Genomic DNA, 16256 nt, shown 5'->3' with positions numbered 1-16256 from the left:
CTCACCCTTCATCTCTCTACCTGACAGGTGACAAGGTCTGGGCCTCCAGCTGACTGGCTAATCGGAGGCCTGTCATACCTGTCAATAGTTTTTCAGAGCCATGGCAAGCTGAATCAGGCCAGACCAGACCATCTTGTGAGTTGACCAAGGGCACAGAGTTTTGTAGCGAGTGGAGGAAATGCTCTAAAAACTCACAGCTTTGTGGAAATTCTGTCACTTGTACCCCTTCAACAGCCCTCTGGATATGGATCATCCCTAAGGCCTCATCCTGTCAAACCTCCTAATTAAGTGCAGTTTCCCTTAAAGCAAGGCCCTTTAATTAATGCTGGGGAAGTTTGTTAATTACTACTAATGGTGATGAATGTTTTAGTTAACATCTCACTACCATAGTCAATGTCATACTCTGGCTTTTTGCTGCTTTCTAAGGGCTCATCTTTCTAGTGTACAACCCCCCCCCCCTTTGTTCCTACTGTTGTTTTACGTTTGAACTCAAGGACTCATCGTGTCATTGTCATCTTAAAAGGCATTTTGCATGTTGTGAAGTTCTGTCATGTCTTCACAGCCTGATTGGCTTGGCAGACAAGTGAAATACAGATGCCAAATTGCTGTATTTTATCCACCCAAGCTTTGGCTGACCTTGACCTTTTGCTGAGAATGACATCCTGTTTACCTGCAGTAAATCAATCCTCATTCTCTGACACCTATAAATAACCCTTCTCTGGAGAAAAGGCAGGCACGTCATCTCGCAGGTTGTCAGCGTGGGGTTTATCCAACAACCTCAGATCAGTATCGTGTCATTTGATGCATAATAGGTGTTAAGTGAAGTAAACTTTTGAAACATGCTAATTGGCTATAAACATAACCAACCAATCTTTCTATCTTTTGTTCTTTCTTTTTGTTTTCTTCTTCGTGAAAATGATCACCATAATCCTCTTCTTCTTCTTGTTTTTGTGTTCTTCATGCTCATCCACTCATCATTATCATTCTCATCATTATTAGTGTTTACAGTTGCTGATATGCAAACCATGTTTGAGGTCTCTTTCTCAGCCTCATTGAGAGAGGCGGGTCATGTACAGCTAATCAGCCTGAATAAGTAAAGGAAACAGTTTGACAGGCCAGGTAATGAGAAGTAATGAATCACTAATCACAGTCTCTTACAACCCTTGGAGCACAGATGAAAAATTAAAGGTAATTAGCTTGCACAGTTGTGAAAACAATATTTAAGACTGTTGGCTTCACATGGCACAGACTTAACAGATTTTCTCCGCCGACAACATACATCAACACTGCGCTGAAGTCCTAATATCAAGCTGTTATTGGAAAAGCTCTCTCGATGTAATTTTAGTGACTGATCTGATCAGGGTATACAAGTCTCAGATTTTTTTCTCTCCCAGGCAATCTTGCCAAAACGCAAGCATGAAAAATGTTTCGTATTTCCCTTAGGATTTTCTGTTTCTCTAGGAGAAGAAGGAACACTCCAGCAACATGCATCTGAGACTCAGCTTTTGTATAAGAAACACTGAGGAACAGCAGACTTTAAGATAATATTAATTCTCTACTTCTCTCTCTCTCACACACACACACACACACACACACACACACACACAAAGTGTAAGGTAATTCAGAGACTTGTGGTCAGAGCTGTGAACCCTCTGCAGCTCTCCGAGGTTCCTGTGCTTGACAGCAGAGTGAGGGATGCTTTGACAGAGCCCGTGTTTGACAAGTCTGCGTGAGACTCAAAGTACAGGATCCAGACATGGGCTGTCAGTCAAAGACGGCACATCTCCCAGCTGAGACGTGCCAGTTTAGTCACAGTTACAAAGGAACTAATATGCGTTAACTGGAGCAAGGCACACATATGGGCCTGGTAGAGCCCTGTGTCCTGAGGCTGGGATTGAATGGATGCCAAAGAACATAAGCCCAAGATATAAAAAGAATTACAAGGGGACAAATAAAACATGGGGATTATGTCAGTGTGAGAAATGGAGGCGTTGTAATTCTGCGTGTGTGCCTGCTCGCCTCTCCTGTTTCAGCATCCAGGGCCTGTAGCCCTGCAGTCCTGCACCTGTGCTCTGAGAATCCAGGAGCTTCAGAGACAGAATGGAGAGGAGGCTGTTATACTGTATCTGTCAGGGAGGGAGAAAAAGAGGGAGAGAGGGAGGGCTGGGAGAGAAAAGTGGGACAGGACAGACTGACTGGGGGTGTTGGAAACAGCAATCCGGCCCCAGAATGCTGTATCTGCCAAATCAGATGCCAGCACTCATGTTTTCAGTTTTATGTGCACATGTAGGAATGGAACCCTCCTCACATCGTAGAATACACATGTTCAGTTAAATACCAGCGACAGGAAGTGACTAGATTTAAGCCCAGAACTACTCGCTGCTCAGCTGCTCGTGTCGTGTTATCGCCCCAAAGTTCATTTGAGTTTCAAGCCTCCCCTCATATCTCTCTCTCTCTCTCTTTGCTTTCCGCTGAAAAGACCTGTCTCGCATAACAAACATTTGCACCAAACTCCATTAAAATCACTTCATGGGGATGTGATAGTGCCTCAAGTTAAAGGCTGTAATTGAAAAGCATTTGACAAACCACGCACTGCAAAGCGACAATAGACAAGCTGTGATTCTCTCTTGAGTTATTCAGTGGAAATGATTATTATCATTTCATTCTGTGCCCTACACAACTTGCTTGAATAGTACGACTCTAAAACAGTGATACTCGGATTTGTTCATGCTAACAATCATCAGATGGATAGACGCTCAGATAATGATTTCCTTTACCACTACATGAGTCAGTATGTAATGGCCATTGGATCCTATACACTGCCTGATAAAATAAAAGCTAAAATGAGCTGCTTTGGTGATTTTATTTTGGATCTGATGACGCTTAGGCAGGGCTCCCTGAATGCCACTTTGACAACTCACTGTTCTCCAACCTGCACTGAAGCGCAATGTAGCCAGTCAAACCCTAAGAAGTGGAAAGTCTCCCTGGGAAGATGCTCCCATCCATTGATTTGAAGTGACAGCCACATCCTTGACAAACACACCTGTCATTGTTCAAGTCACATCACATTTTCAGTTTCATAGACAGAAGACAGTAGGTGTGCAGGTGTGTGTGTGTGTGTGTGTGTAGGGGGGGTTGTGTGTGTGTATGTGAGCATGAGTGCCCATATGAAAGTTTCTTCATCCCTTTTTTTGTTTGTTTTTTTGTGGATAGATATGCCCGCTCTGCTCCAGCTGTTGTACAGGGACACGGCCAGATTCTTTCATTGGTTTCCTCGGCCGATGTTTATGAAACAAGACATCTGGTATATTTATTTTCAAACAGGCGTCAGAAATGGATTTAATGTGCCAGAACCTGCTGACCATCACCCTGTGTGTATAAGTTAGTGTCACTGAGCTGGTCAGAGGATCTCCTTCTATGTGTACCTCTGCAGTGGCGTGGCAAGTTTTTTGGGGGAGGGGCTGGTTACGGGGACTGAGGGAGGGGGAGGGTGATGAGCTGCTGCAATAATAAGCAGATTTTAATGATTTACTATAAATCAGCAGCCGAGGCCTCTGCTTGGGGAGACTGAGGGGGATGACAGCTCCTGACTCACACACCTCGCAAATGCCTTGCTGATGATGTGTGTGTGCTTCAGATCATCAATCACTGAGAACAGACACACACACACACACACACACGCACACGCAGACATCACACTTTTGCAAAAAACATGCTTTCAACACACGTACACAGGTGCGCAAACACACACACATGTGCGGCCACACACATGTTTCTTGTCTCTAATGTCTCCTCTGCTGTGGCAGGGGACAAATCAATCATGGGTACAGAAGTTCAAGGGGGTAAGAGATTGTCTGGTCCGTTTTTCCCTATGCTATTGATCCCATTTTACTGGCATCATCGCCAAGCTGTCTCACAAACCCCGGGACGGCGATGGATTGGAAGTGGATGATTGAGAGAGGAGGTAGGGTGACATTCACTGTAATCTCAGCCCTCCCCCCTTCACACACACACACACACACACACACACCCCTGCTCCGCCCTTCTCCTAACGCACAGACAGATCCAATGACATTGAAAGTTAGCATTGCACCAGGAGTTTTTTGGAGCAGATAGAATCAGGCCCATCAACTTAAATCTGCGCCATCTCGCAGTGAAGGAAGCACACTTGGCAAAGATTAACAGTGGGATTTTTTTTTTGTTTTCCTGTCTCTTTGCATTCCTTCTCCAGCCGTCATACTGTATGTCTGAGTGTCTAAAGGTGTTGTCCCGTCTCCTGTTCCCTGAATTTGATGAAAAAGACATTGGAGAGAACACCTTCTGACAGCACATACCAAAGAGCGTGGGAGACACAAAAGAAAATGACACACACTTTAAAATTTCAAAATGAGGCTCCTGTGGAAAATATTGACGCATGCTCAATTTCCTCATAAATAGCCTACTCGTTTCCTTATCTCTTGTGCATAAACAAACGAGGGGGCTTTTCCCATAAACGAAGGAGAGCCATCTGGTTCGTGAGCAGTGGGAATCAAAGGGATCACAAGATAAACATTTTTCCTTTTATTTATTTATTTATTTTTTTTAAAGTTCATAATTTCTGCCAAATCCCAGGAAGGTTTTTATGACACTGTCTTCCAGGGAAGTGTTGATTCCCACTGGTCTGATGTTACAGTAAGATGATTGTCTACATTTTGAAGTATTTGCAGTAAGGAATCCTAATCATAACTGTTTATCATATTTATAGGAGTTGTTTGCTTGGGCTTTATCAGAAATTTAATTTTGAGTTGATAATTAAAATCATTCGTTCTTCAACATTACATCATACCTATAAGATGCGCAGTAGTTTATATCATTCATTGCAATGTTTCACAATGTAAACCAATAATGCCAATATAGCTAGAATTATTTACCTTCTGTATTACAATGCAAACTTCAAGCGATGATGAAGCTCAAATCACTCACTGCACTATTAGTATCAGTATATCACTGTCAGGCTGTTTATCACATTATATCTACATTATGATGATGCACAAGTTTAATTACAGATAGATGGATGCTTCATTCATCTTTCCTGTTGCTGACGTCTTGATTAAAAATGTTTAAAGGATTATCTATGGGACTCCTATTTGTGTCCTTGTGTTTGTCTTTTCAACTTTCATCCACTCGCCTGATTTATTCCCCTTGTCTATAAATAAGTAGACAGGGTCCATGTGATGGATTAGTCTGTTGACATTGTACCAACTGCAGGTAAACAATTACTATTCATGCTTCATCATCCTAGAATCTATACCAGGATACTGCCACTTAGCAAGGGACAAAAGGTTAGGTTGCAAGCTATTGTTCTGCATTTGGTCAAATGTCATTCATTTCATAATCTACAGCAATAACAGAAAATTTGAAGTTTGAGGAGGTGTAAAGGATTGAAGTGATGCTCTCTAGAACTGAAAGCCCTTCATGTGAAAAACGAAACATTTTCTGGAATCTGTTGTAATCAACAGCAGGCCTGTTTTTAGATCAGTGCAGTATGGTCAACCTCTGTGGACTATGAGTATCCTTTTACGATGTGAAACACACACTAGTTCACCACCACATGCAGACTATACTCACACGCCGTTTATTGTTTATACAGAATCCAGTGTGTTGCTCCAACCCTCAGCCCCTGTGGGCTGGATCAGTCTGCGGTCATTATGCTGATATGAGCGGTGAGTCACTGGGAAAAGACAGAGGGGGTTAAATCTCTTTCTTTCTATTTGTGTGTGTGTATGTGTGTGTATGTGTGTGATTATATGCAGTAGGTCTACATCTGTCAGAGTGTGATTACTGTGCTAGGAGTTTATGAAACAGCCTCTGTATCAACAATTATTCATGTCCCTTAGGCCACAGAGTGAAAGGCCTTTTTCAGACTAGACTGTGGAAAAGAGGATTAAGCAGAATACTATGAAGATGCGTGGCAGAGGGGAAACATGTTAGCATTCAAATGTTATTCAATCAGTCTTTCCCCTAAAAGATGATTTGTTTGCTCAATTAGATTAAACTAGATTTCTATTATTTTCTTTTGTTTTAGCTGCAAAAAAGGAACATATTGTTGTTCATAGTCAAGCAAAAGCCAATGAAATGACAAAGGCCGTCACGAGTCAGACACCAGGATCATATTCTGAATGTGGCTATTGTGGGTGTTTGAGTGCTGAAGCAAACACAATAAAACCATATTATAATTTACAGGAAGACGACTCAATTGTCCTTAGAGGATCATTTGGATTTATTACAATTTGAGTCTAATTTACTAATTTTTTCCATGATTGTACTGTACTCACCAAAGTAACTGCTGAGATCTGGGAACACAGTGAAGGTCAGACAGAGAAAGAAACACAAGTGGTCACGTGATCAGACAGATTGTAAACAAGACAACAGTTTAGCCAGATTATCTATAGGACTTTTTAGGAGGTAAAAATTAAAGTGTAGAAAGTTATTGTCAGTAAAAATCCCTCACTGCACGGGAAAATGATGTGCATATTTAACTACAATAAGTTCAGTAATTCAAAGTTGAACCAGGAAATGTGTCACGGATGTTTATGACGTACAATTTGAGTAATAATTTACTGTTTGCTTTTGTTTTCTCATTCAAATAACAATAGCTAACCTGGGGTTTTATTACAAATGTTTGTGATTGTCTGAATTCTTGTGTTTCTTGTCCCAGTGGACTATACAGCAACATTAATGCAAACAATTGACAGTGTCAGTGGTAGAAGAAGTATTTAGATCTTTAATTTAATTGAAAGTAGAAATACTACAATGTGCAGAAATGGTCCGTTACAAGTAAAGGTCTTGTAGTTAAAGTAATATTTAAGTAAATGTAAAAGCTGAAATAAAGTTGAAAGTATCAAAAGTAAAATAACTCATCATGGCCCCTCTCACTATTAAATTATTATACATGTATTATAATATGGTTTTATTTTTACTGATTGATTGCTATGTAAGCTGCATTTGCATGTTATAGTTGTTGGAAGCTAAACTAATTCTAACTATATTAACTGTTGGGTTGTTTAATCTATAAAAATAATTCATGTTTTTAAGAATGATCCAAAGTTCAATTTAACTACTAACTATAGCTCAGATAAATGAAAAGTACAATAAGTCCCTCCTTAAATGTATTAAAGTACACAGTAGCATGAAACATAAAATACTTAGTATGAAGTAGGCATACTTTTAAAAACAGTACTAGAGTAAATGTGCTTAGGTCCATTCCACTAATGGTCAATATTTTTATTACCAATAGTAAAGGCATGGAAAATGGCACAAACTATGAAAGTATGACTCAAGTTGTATTTAATTACTCTTTAAATTGTACACTTTATATTGACACATCTAAAAAAGACTGTGGACTTCCTCCAATTTATGAGTTTTTGGCTATAAAATGTGTTTTTTTAATTTCCTACATGGACCCAAAACAATGTAATATGGTCTCATTAAGCCTGACCAGTACACATCCAAAATCAGAACCCAAAGCGAGCTGACGATAGCAGGTCACATGAAAGTAAAGCATGAACGTAGTTAAGGTAGGTGTTTATGTGGAGACACATTAACAGACAGTGACAGAAGCAGGCTGCTGTTTGGACTCAGCTGTGGCCCGTGGTTCATCGGCTGAGACATTACTGGGCCATTTTTGTCTGTGGCGGCGTGATGCCTTGTCACCTGACACTGGGCTGCTTTGACAAGCTGTAGCACTTTAACTGAAGTGTTCTGAAGACCTTGTGTACAAACACGGTCAGTTTCTCTTACTCATGTTTTCTCGAGGACCATGCCTCGTGAGTGTGGGTCTGTGGCTGTGTCTGTGTGTCATAGAAAATTACACTTTCTTTAAGTTATTGAATCTTAACAGAGAATATCAATGAGTTTTTAAAACAGTCTTTGTCAAACATGTTTTTGAACTCACGAAGACTTACAGGGTAAACAAAATCAGAAACCTGACAATACTATACAATGAAAATAATTACCTTTCTGAAGCTCAGAGTGGTTCTACTTCAACTCTGTCGTGATTATTATAAACAATTTATTTGTGGTGTTGAGACATATTGTCAGTTCCTTTTGAAATTGATCCCTGTTTGTGTAGTTTTATTCAGAATCAAGAGAAATATGAAAATGGTGACTCCAAGGGTCTTCGCACTAAATATAAAACTTGATCTTAAAATGAATCCAGGTACATCGCACAGCAGAGTACACTGAACACACACAAAACTTTAAAAATACTGGGACAAAACTAAGGCTAAGCTACAAGGGGCTGAGTCTTCAGGGACCTGTAATGTTTAGCCCCATGTTGGAAGGAGGAGACATGGACTCAAGAGATCTTCACCTGGTACTTCAATTTATTTCCTCACCAGTCATGTGAAAAGTGCAGTAGTGCAAGAGTGAATTATTGCAAAAATATATCAAAAAAATTTAAATAAAATAAAAAACACAAGGAAACTAAATTCAAACTCTGGATTCCTCTGGACATGCATCCTTCCAGGCCACAGATGTTCTGCCCAGAGGAGCCTCTGCCTCCTTCCGTTATACTGGAAGCCCATCCTACAAGACAAACCAAAGTTAGTTGGAAATCAGTCAAACACCGTTATGCTACCTCAACATTGCCAAACATTTCTGGCACCTCAATACACAATTTAACAACTATAAAACCAGAAATTAAATGTTAAATGCTGAACAAGCTTCTCCAAACAGAAAACTTTAGGTACTCCAGTACACCACTCTGTACTGGCTCACAATCCTGTTTGCCACTTTGACCCAGATCCCTGCTTGAAGATGAGAACAGGTGAATGAAACATGCAAACATTTGGATGACCTTGGGGTACCGCCTATAACTTAAAATAATAAATGACTTGAAATGAATTGTGTATGTGTTGTATTTATCTAATCATGATTTCTACTCTTTCCACTAGTACTTAAATTAACTGAATTGAAATGACATGAAATGACAAGCCATGTGTCCATTGGTGCTATTGATGCTAATGCTAACAGTCCTATGATAATAAGGTTAGCTTAGCATGCTAATACCAATGCTACCACTTGCTTAAATGAAGGCATGGGGTAGCCCCCTGACAAGAACAGTTTGATTTTTTTCCGCAATGCTTTCTTGCTCAGTGTTTGATGACAAGATCAATACCACTCTCATATCAGCCCATTATTAATGCATCTACAGCCATGAGACTGTTAGCTTAGCTAAGCTTAGCTTAGCATAAAGACTGACAGCAGGACAGCTTGCCTGTCCAGAGTTGCGGCCAGCACCTCTGAGGTTCACAAATTATATATTTTTTGTTTAATGTTCAAGTTGTTGTCTTCTGGATTTACCACACCAGGAAGTTACTGTGCCTGGCCAAGAACTAGTCCAGCATCTAACACCCCACAACTTGTTGGTATGTCACAGAGATGTAACATGTTATTTAGTGAGGTTTAGAGATGCCGCTAGGTGTGTTTTGTTACCTTCGAACAGGGTAGCTGTGTGTATCTTCTGGCTGTAACTGCCTATATATCACGGACAGATGTGAGAGTGGTATCGATTTTCTCATTTAACTCTCAGCAAGAAAGAGAATAAGTGTATTTCCCAAAATGTGGAATAGTTCCTTTAAAGGGTTAAAAGAAAATGTATTGGGTATAAACCAAACTGTGGTTCTTTTTGGGCCATTTATTGTTTAAAAGCTCTCTCTTCTTTGTTGTACTGTAGGAGAACAAGTTGTTTGCTTGTACATTGACAGTCAGGATAACATGAAAGGTCAGACAAAGTATTTGGAAGACAGCTTGTAAATATTGATTGAACTGTAGTAGACTATGGGGAAAACATGTGAATTGTTAAATTGAGCTGTAAAGCCCTTTACAGTAAGTGGTCTGTTTGGTTAAACATTAACCTGTAACTTCCTGCAGTAACTAAAGAGTTAGGTGCTTCCAGGTATTATACATATGTTTCCTTTCTACATGAAAGATGAATAACAATAGTTACTGTGTATCTATTGTTACATTATATGATCTTATGAATTCTCTGTGTTTTTGTATGCCGTCATACAGTACGAACACTGAGCGTGAGTGTGTGTGTATCGACACATGTCTATAATGACAATTTATTGTCCAGTAGGTCTCAGGAGGGATCAATTTCATGTCCCCTCCTCTTCCTCCTCCTATAACCCTCAGGAATGAAAGACATTTCTTGTGAGAACAAACCTTTAATTGTCTGCCCTGTCAACATGTAAGGGAAGTGATGCGTTATATTATATCATCACTCTCCTGACGTCCCCTGAATGACCCCAGAATCCACGATTCAGCTAAATGGACCTATTGTTGCTCACATTTTAATCTTAACCTTTTTGTCATCCGGTGACATGTGTATGTGACTTTTTAAAAAAAGACTCTGTTTAAATCACTTCCTGTGTCTATTTAACTGACATCACAGATATGTGATCAGGATTGACACAGGTAGCAGTAGCAGTCTACTCCTAAGGGTTGATGAAGAACATCCTCCATCCTGGTCAAGCCTTAAACTGTTACTGCTCTGTCTCTTTTGTTCTTCCCTCTTTTACGGCAGCACCAGGGGGGAAGAGCCGCAGAGGGACTGCAGCTGAGGGGCAACAGTGACTGAATTACCCTTCAACCTGTGAGGGTGCAAGTTTGGGTCAGTTACTATTGACAAGCCTCTGCTGAGCTCTGGAGTAGCTGGAGGGGAAAAGGCAAGTATTGTTGTCTTTTTTGTGCTGCTATTAGTGGAGTAAATGTTCCTGCAGTTAGACAAAACACACAAAACCACAACTGAGAGCCAAAGAACATAAAGTGAGCATACAAATTTCCCCAAACACAATGTCTGCATTAGCCTATTCTCTGGTGGTGGGGGGGCACACATTCTTTCCATTGACTGACAGCTAAATAAGCTGTGGAATTACAATGCTATTTCTCCTTTTGTACATGTTGCCTTACACAAGCTGGGCCCCTTATTGGATAACTAATTAGGCAAAGAAAGTAAAGTGCGAAATCCTGTATCGCTGAAAGGTTTGAGAGCAGCAATGCATTCTCAGACAAGCGACTGTTTGGTGGACCTTATTGATTCCAAGGCAGAGGCAGAGATCAATGAAAAGAAACAGACTGAGACAAAGAGTGGCATTTAAGGGTGGAAAAAGCTGACATTTTCTCCATCACTGTCACAGCCGCGGCCATAAAGCAGTTGCAAATATTAAAACATTTCTCATCTGCGCCGGAGTATTGGCAGCAGAAATTGTTTTCTCCGCGGTGTGATACTCAGGCTGAACTCCCAGTAGAATCCCCGGGGACTGCAGATTGGTGCCTGTGACATATCGGCACCAGCATTTACACACACCTGCCACTCATTCCCAAACAGCCCAGGAGCAAGGCTGTAGAGGGCAGATAGCAGCCGAGGAGGCTGTTGGTTGGACTGCTGTCAAGGTGGGTAGGTGTGGTGGAATTCATCACTGATAACACGCTTATGTTTGCAGGGCACATAGAGTGCTTCTATTAGTCAGCAATGCCTCGACGCTGTATGCTGGTTATGCATATGTAATGAGCATGTGTGTATATTTGTGAATGACGTTTCTTATCTGTGTCTGTGTGCGCTTGTGCTCATGTAGCGCCATCAGTGCAGAGCACAGGCATGTGAGTAAAGAGTAATGTATGTTTATGCATGCGCTATAACCACATTGTGTGTAATAATGATAATAATGTGTGTCCTGTCCTTTGAGTGCACTCCCCAAGTCTTGAACTCTTAGTGACACGGGTACTGCAGGGTCACATGTCTATTTGTGGGATAAATGATATTATGCTACACTAAGAGAATTACAAAGAGGATGTCCCTTGGAGTCACCAGGCTCAGCAATCAGTCATAGTTACTTTGTCTAAGCCCCTCTATCTGGACTCATCCGCTGGTCTGAAACGGGTGTTAAATGGATCCTAGACCACATCCCGTCATTATGAGCTTATGATTTGAGCCTTAGAGAGAGAGCAGGAGAGGGAGAACAACACAGAGGGTAATTAAGAGGAAGAGATTGTTGAACAAATACATCCTATTCATTTTTAGTGATCCTTCTGCACCTCGTTCTTTTGCACCACCTCTCTTTGTAGAATCACACACACCTCCCTCATCCTAACTCATCACCTCTTCATCTCATTTTCATCTTTTCTTAATCTCCCCCCTCCATTTTTGTCCCCTCTCTCGCTCTGTCTTTGTTAAACCTGCTCTCCCTCCCTGGCCTGCAACTTTTCCTTCACCTCCCTCCCTTGCTCGCTCATTCCCTCCTTCGCACTCCCTTGGTGGTATTTGATAGCAGTAAAGCAGGAAGCAGGAGAGCAAACAGCAGGTGAACCCACTCTAATACTCAGCTGTGCCATCTGCTGCGGTCACGTGACTGAGCTGCAAACCCGCTCTAACGCCATGATGCCCCATCATACCTGACACATCGATCAATCACAACCAAAGAGCAAAAGAGAGACGGAGAAAGAGAGAGAGAGAGAGATGAAGAGTCAGAAAGAAACATTAAACTCTGTATGTCCTATGACTGAAACCCAGCCAATTATGACTCAATATATTACCTTGTTTTGACTTGTAATTTTGGCATCTTTTCTGGACTGTTTAGTATAATTAAAACAGATAGTATCTGAAGGAAATAAATCCCATCTGTTGTTTCTAAAGAAAATGCAAACAAAACGTGAAAAATTGAAGGAATAATGTTCCATCCAACCATTAAGTAGTGTAATTTTTTGGTGATATAATCCAAATGTCCATCAAAATCTGATCACTGGAGTCAGATCGCTGTGTGCCCATGCAACAAATGGATAAACAGTCAGACATAAACAACAACAATGAAACCATAAGTAACAAATTAGGGGGAAAATAACAAACCTCTGCCTCGACCCAAAGGTCTTGAGCGGGTGTGAAAAACACATTCAATTACAGAAACATTGGCCACAGGAAATTATTTCAGTCAAAGCTGTCCCTACCACAATTAAGCGGTGTTAATTATGTATTTCATTAAGTAAGTGGATTAGAAGCAGTGCTGATGAAATCATAACGGGGTTTGCCGGAGGCCAGGCTGCAGAGAACAGACAGGAAACGACTGATATCTCTCCCTCTTACTTACACTTCTCTGTTATACCCTGAAATAACCCTATAAATACTTAACACCTTTACCGGCCTATCTTGGCTGTCTTCATTCGCACACAATCACCTGGTCTCTATATCTGCATACCACTTTTGTGTAGAATCATATAGTGTAATTGTGCCATAGATACTGTTGACATCCACATGCTGTTTTCAAGTCCTCTGGAAGCGACAAAGTCTCTCCATTTCATCTAAGCCAGTTCATTACCATTCAGGTGCAAAAACGAGATAAAGCAAAATGCAGATTGCTCTTTCTGTCTCCCCCTCTTTCACACCCATACTCTCTCACTCACTCACATGCCCTCCTTCATTCTATCTCTCTCCCCCATTCTCTGTGTTCTCTGATGTTTTATTTGATATCCCACAATAAAGCCTCTCTTTGAACTGCCATCAATTGTGTATGGATTTTTCCTCTGAGGAGAAACAGAGAGCTGTCTGAAAGGGCTCCAGTCCCGCAGGCTGCCTTCATATTGATGCAGAGGAGTATTGCCATCTTCATTGCTGGATCAATCACTCACGTCACTGTTGTTTTATGGCTGGGGCCACTTCACAGAAAGAAGCCTGACAACATCACCGCAGAGGTTTGCAAAACGATACAGCTCTGATAGTTGAGGAGGGTGGAAGGGGAGGTGGAGGGCTGCAGGGAGGCTTTCGGAGGCAAGAGGGGAGGAATTTAGATTCTGTAACTGTCACACACATACGCTTGCTCATACCTCTCTTCTCTACAGCTGTGGGAGCCTCTGGTTTATCGCTTGGTGTGAGTTAAGTCAAACTGAAAGCATTGAGAAGACCACGCAATGTCATCAAAGCTTGATGTAATCTGTGTCTCCTTGTGGATGCGAAATGTTTGTGATGTCCCTCCACTTCCACTTCTTGTCTGTGCGTTCGCTTACAGAATGTGGGTGGCACTGAACTTCCCAATTTACAACAAACAATAGAGGTGTTTACTAAAACAGTGCACTAGCAACTATTTGGCATAATTTAAAAGACTATATTACTATCCCATTTAAAGGAAATGTTCTCATGTTTTTTTTTTTAACAATATCTACCTCCACACATTTTATCATCTCACCACCACCTAAAGATTTGCAAAATACAGACTCAGTCGGGGTGCACAAGCCACTTTATGAAAAACTTTATCTTATTAGAAATCATCCTAAATTTTTAGCTTTGAGTTAGACTGCAAGTAAACACAGAGAGCACTCCCCTGGACAGCTGTTGTAGCAAACTGAGTGGCATAGCTCCTTCACTGGGTCTGTAAAAACAGCTGAAGCGTTTTTGACCTGAGTTAGTGTGGGTGGTCAACCCTTTACAAATGTTTTCCACATAGACATTAGTCCTGTTCATATCTGGGTGACTTAGAAAATAGTCATCTTTACACATAGTCACAGTAGATCAAACCCGTAACTTTTTGCTTTTTGGAAACATGCAGATGCAAAAGCATCTTTTTGTGTTCTTTTTGTGTACTACTTATCTAGCATGCACACAAGAAACATCAAAAGCAAGCCACAGCCTCATGCAACAAACCGTCATGCACATATTAATACAGCAGGAAAGTTAGCGGGTGAATTTCAAGGGAAATAGAGCCTTGCATTTGTTCAGGCAAGCGCAGTATATGAAGCAGCTGATGTAATACTTAATAAGTATCACATGATATAATACTTAATATTATATTAATATAAGTATTACGTCAGCTGATGGGTGTATCATGCACATTCTGTTTGACTACCAGCTGACTAGTAACATCAAATCACATTCATTCAAGTGTACTAGCCAGGCTTTTTAAACTGTCAGGTCTCACAACTCGTCTCATGCAACACTGCTGGCTGCAGCAACTCCCTCCACCAACCCAACCTCCTCCACTACAATCTAATGTCCATGTACATTTACAGCTATCTGTGATTGTGTACCATTAAGTGTTTCGGGGAGTAGTTCCTCTATTAGAATACTTGCTGCTGCTTTAATTCCTTGAGAGCATCTTCAAAGAGCAGAGCTTCTTCTGCCAAATGTAACTGTTTCACCATTTGCTGTAAATGGACAATTTTGAGACATAAAGTGGATTTGCTATGCCATGCAGCTTATTACAACAGGTGCAGGGATTTGTAATGGACTTTTTTCTGTGTTTGCTTTGAGTTAGATACAATGCTTTCTATTGAACTGAAGAGTTTTGGACAACTGTCAGTGTTTCCAACATCTCTGCAACATAGTTATAGACAAAAATATGAGAATAAGACCCATATTGTCAAATACCAAAATATCCCTTTAAAGAGGTACTGCAGTGGTTCAGCACTGAACTTCTTGATTTCTCAGAGGACTAACAAGAGACAGATTTAAAAGGAGTCTTGGTCAAAATTGAAGCAGTAGAGGCCGAGATATCCTGACATTTACTCCCTATTATGGGTCAAATCCAAGAACACTCATGACATCATCATTTTTCTAACTTTGGAAAGCTCCCTTCAGAGCCATAGAAGACATTATACATCTGTTTTCACAGGCTGAATAGCACTCCTTGCCACGAGTAAACTGAACTTGTGAAAGTGTTACCTCTGGAACACACATGGCTGTTGATGGTCAGCATCTTCCAGGAGTTCATCTTTGGTCAACCTTTTACAGCTGACAAGCTAGCTGATGGCTGGGACTTTTTCACGTTGATGTCTCTGCAGAGAACGTACAGGCTTCCCATGAGTTGTTGATCCAGTTAATGGCAGTCTGAATGCACTGTGATTTAAGTTCAGCCCTGGCTGTCCTTGGTCCAGTCCCAGCTTGGCCTGGCCAGTTCACAGCCAGTAAAGCCTGGTCTTTGAGGTGCAGCAGCAGACACCAGAGTCCCTCTACAGCCATCAGTCATCACTTTCGCGCTGAACTCTATATGACCTTCCCCTCTGCTCTGGAAGACTAGTTGGCTGTGTGCACTCTGGCATCTCCATATTCACCTTAAAGAAACAGAACCTGATTTTGTTTCTGACTGAACGTCAGACGTGGGAAAGTTCTTCTTTAAACATCTATTAGGTATGAGAGCTGACCTAAAAGGAATAAGAGCAGGGTGAGAGGGAATGGATGAGGCCTGGTTGGAAAGAAGTGGAAGTCTTCATGTCTGGTGAATGGCCCTTTA

This window comes from Micropterus salmoides, unplaced genomic scaffold (genome assembly GCF_014851395.1).
Source record: "Micropterus salmoides isolate LMB-PRFRI ecotype aquatic unplaced genomic scaffold, ASM1485139v1 Ms_hic_scaffold_8, whole genome shotgun sequence".
In the NCBI taxonomy this organism is placed as follows: Eukaryota; Metazoa; Chordata; class Actinopteri; order Centrarchiformes; family Centrarchidae; genus Micropterus; species Micropterus salmoides.
The sequence above is the reverse complement of the archived record's forward strand: the minus strand, read 5'-3'. Positions refer to the sequence as shown.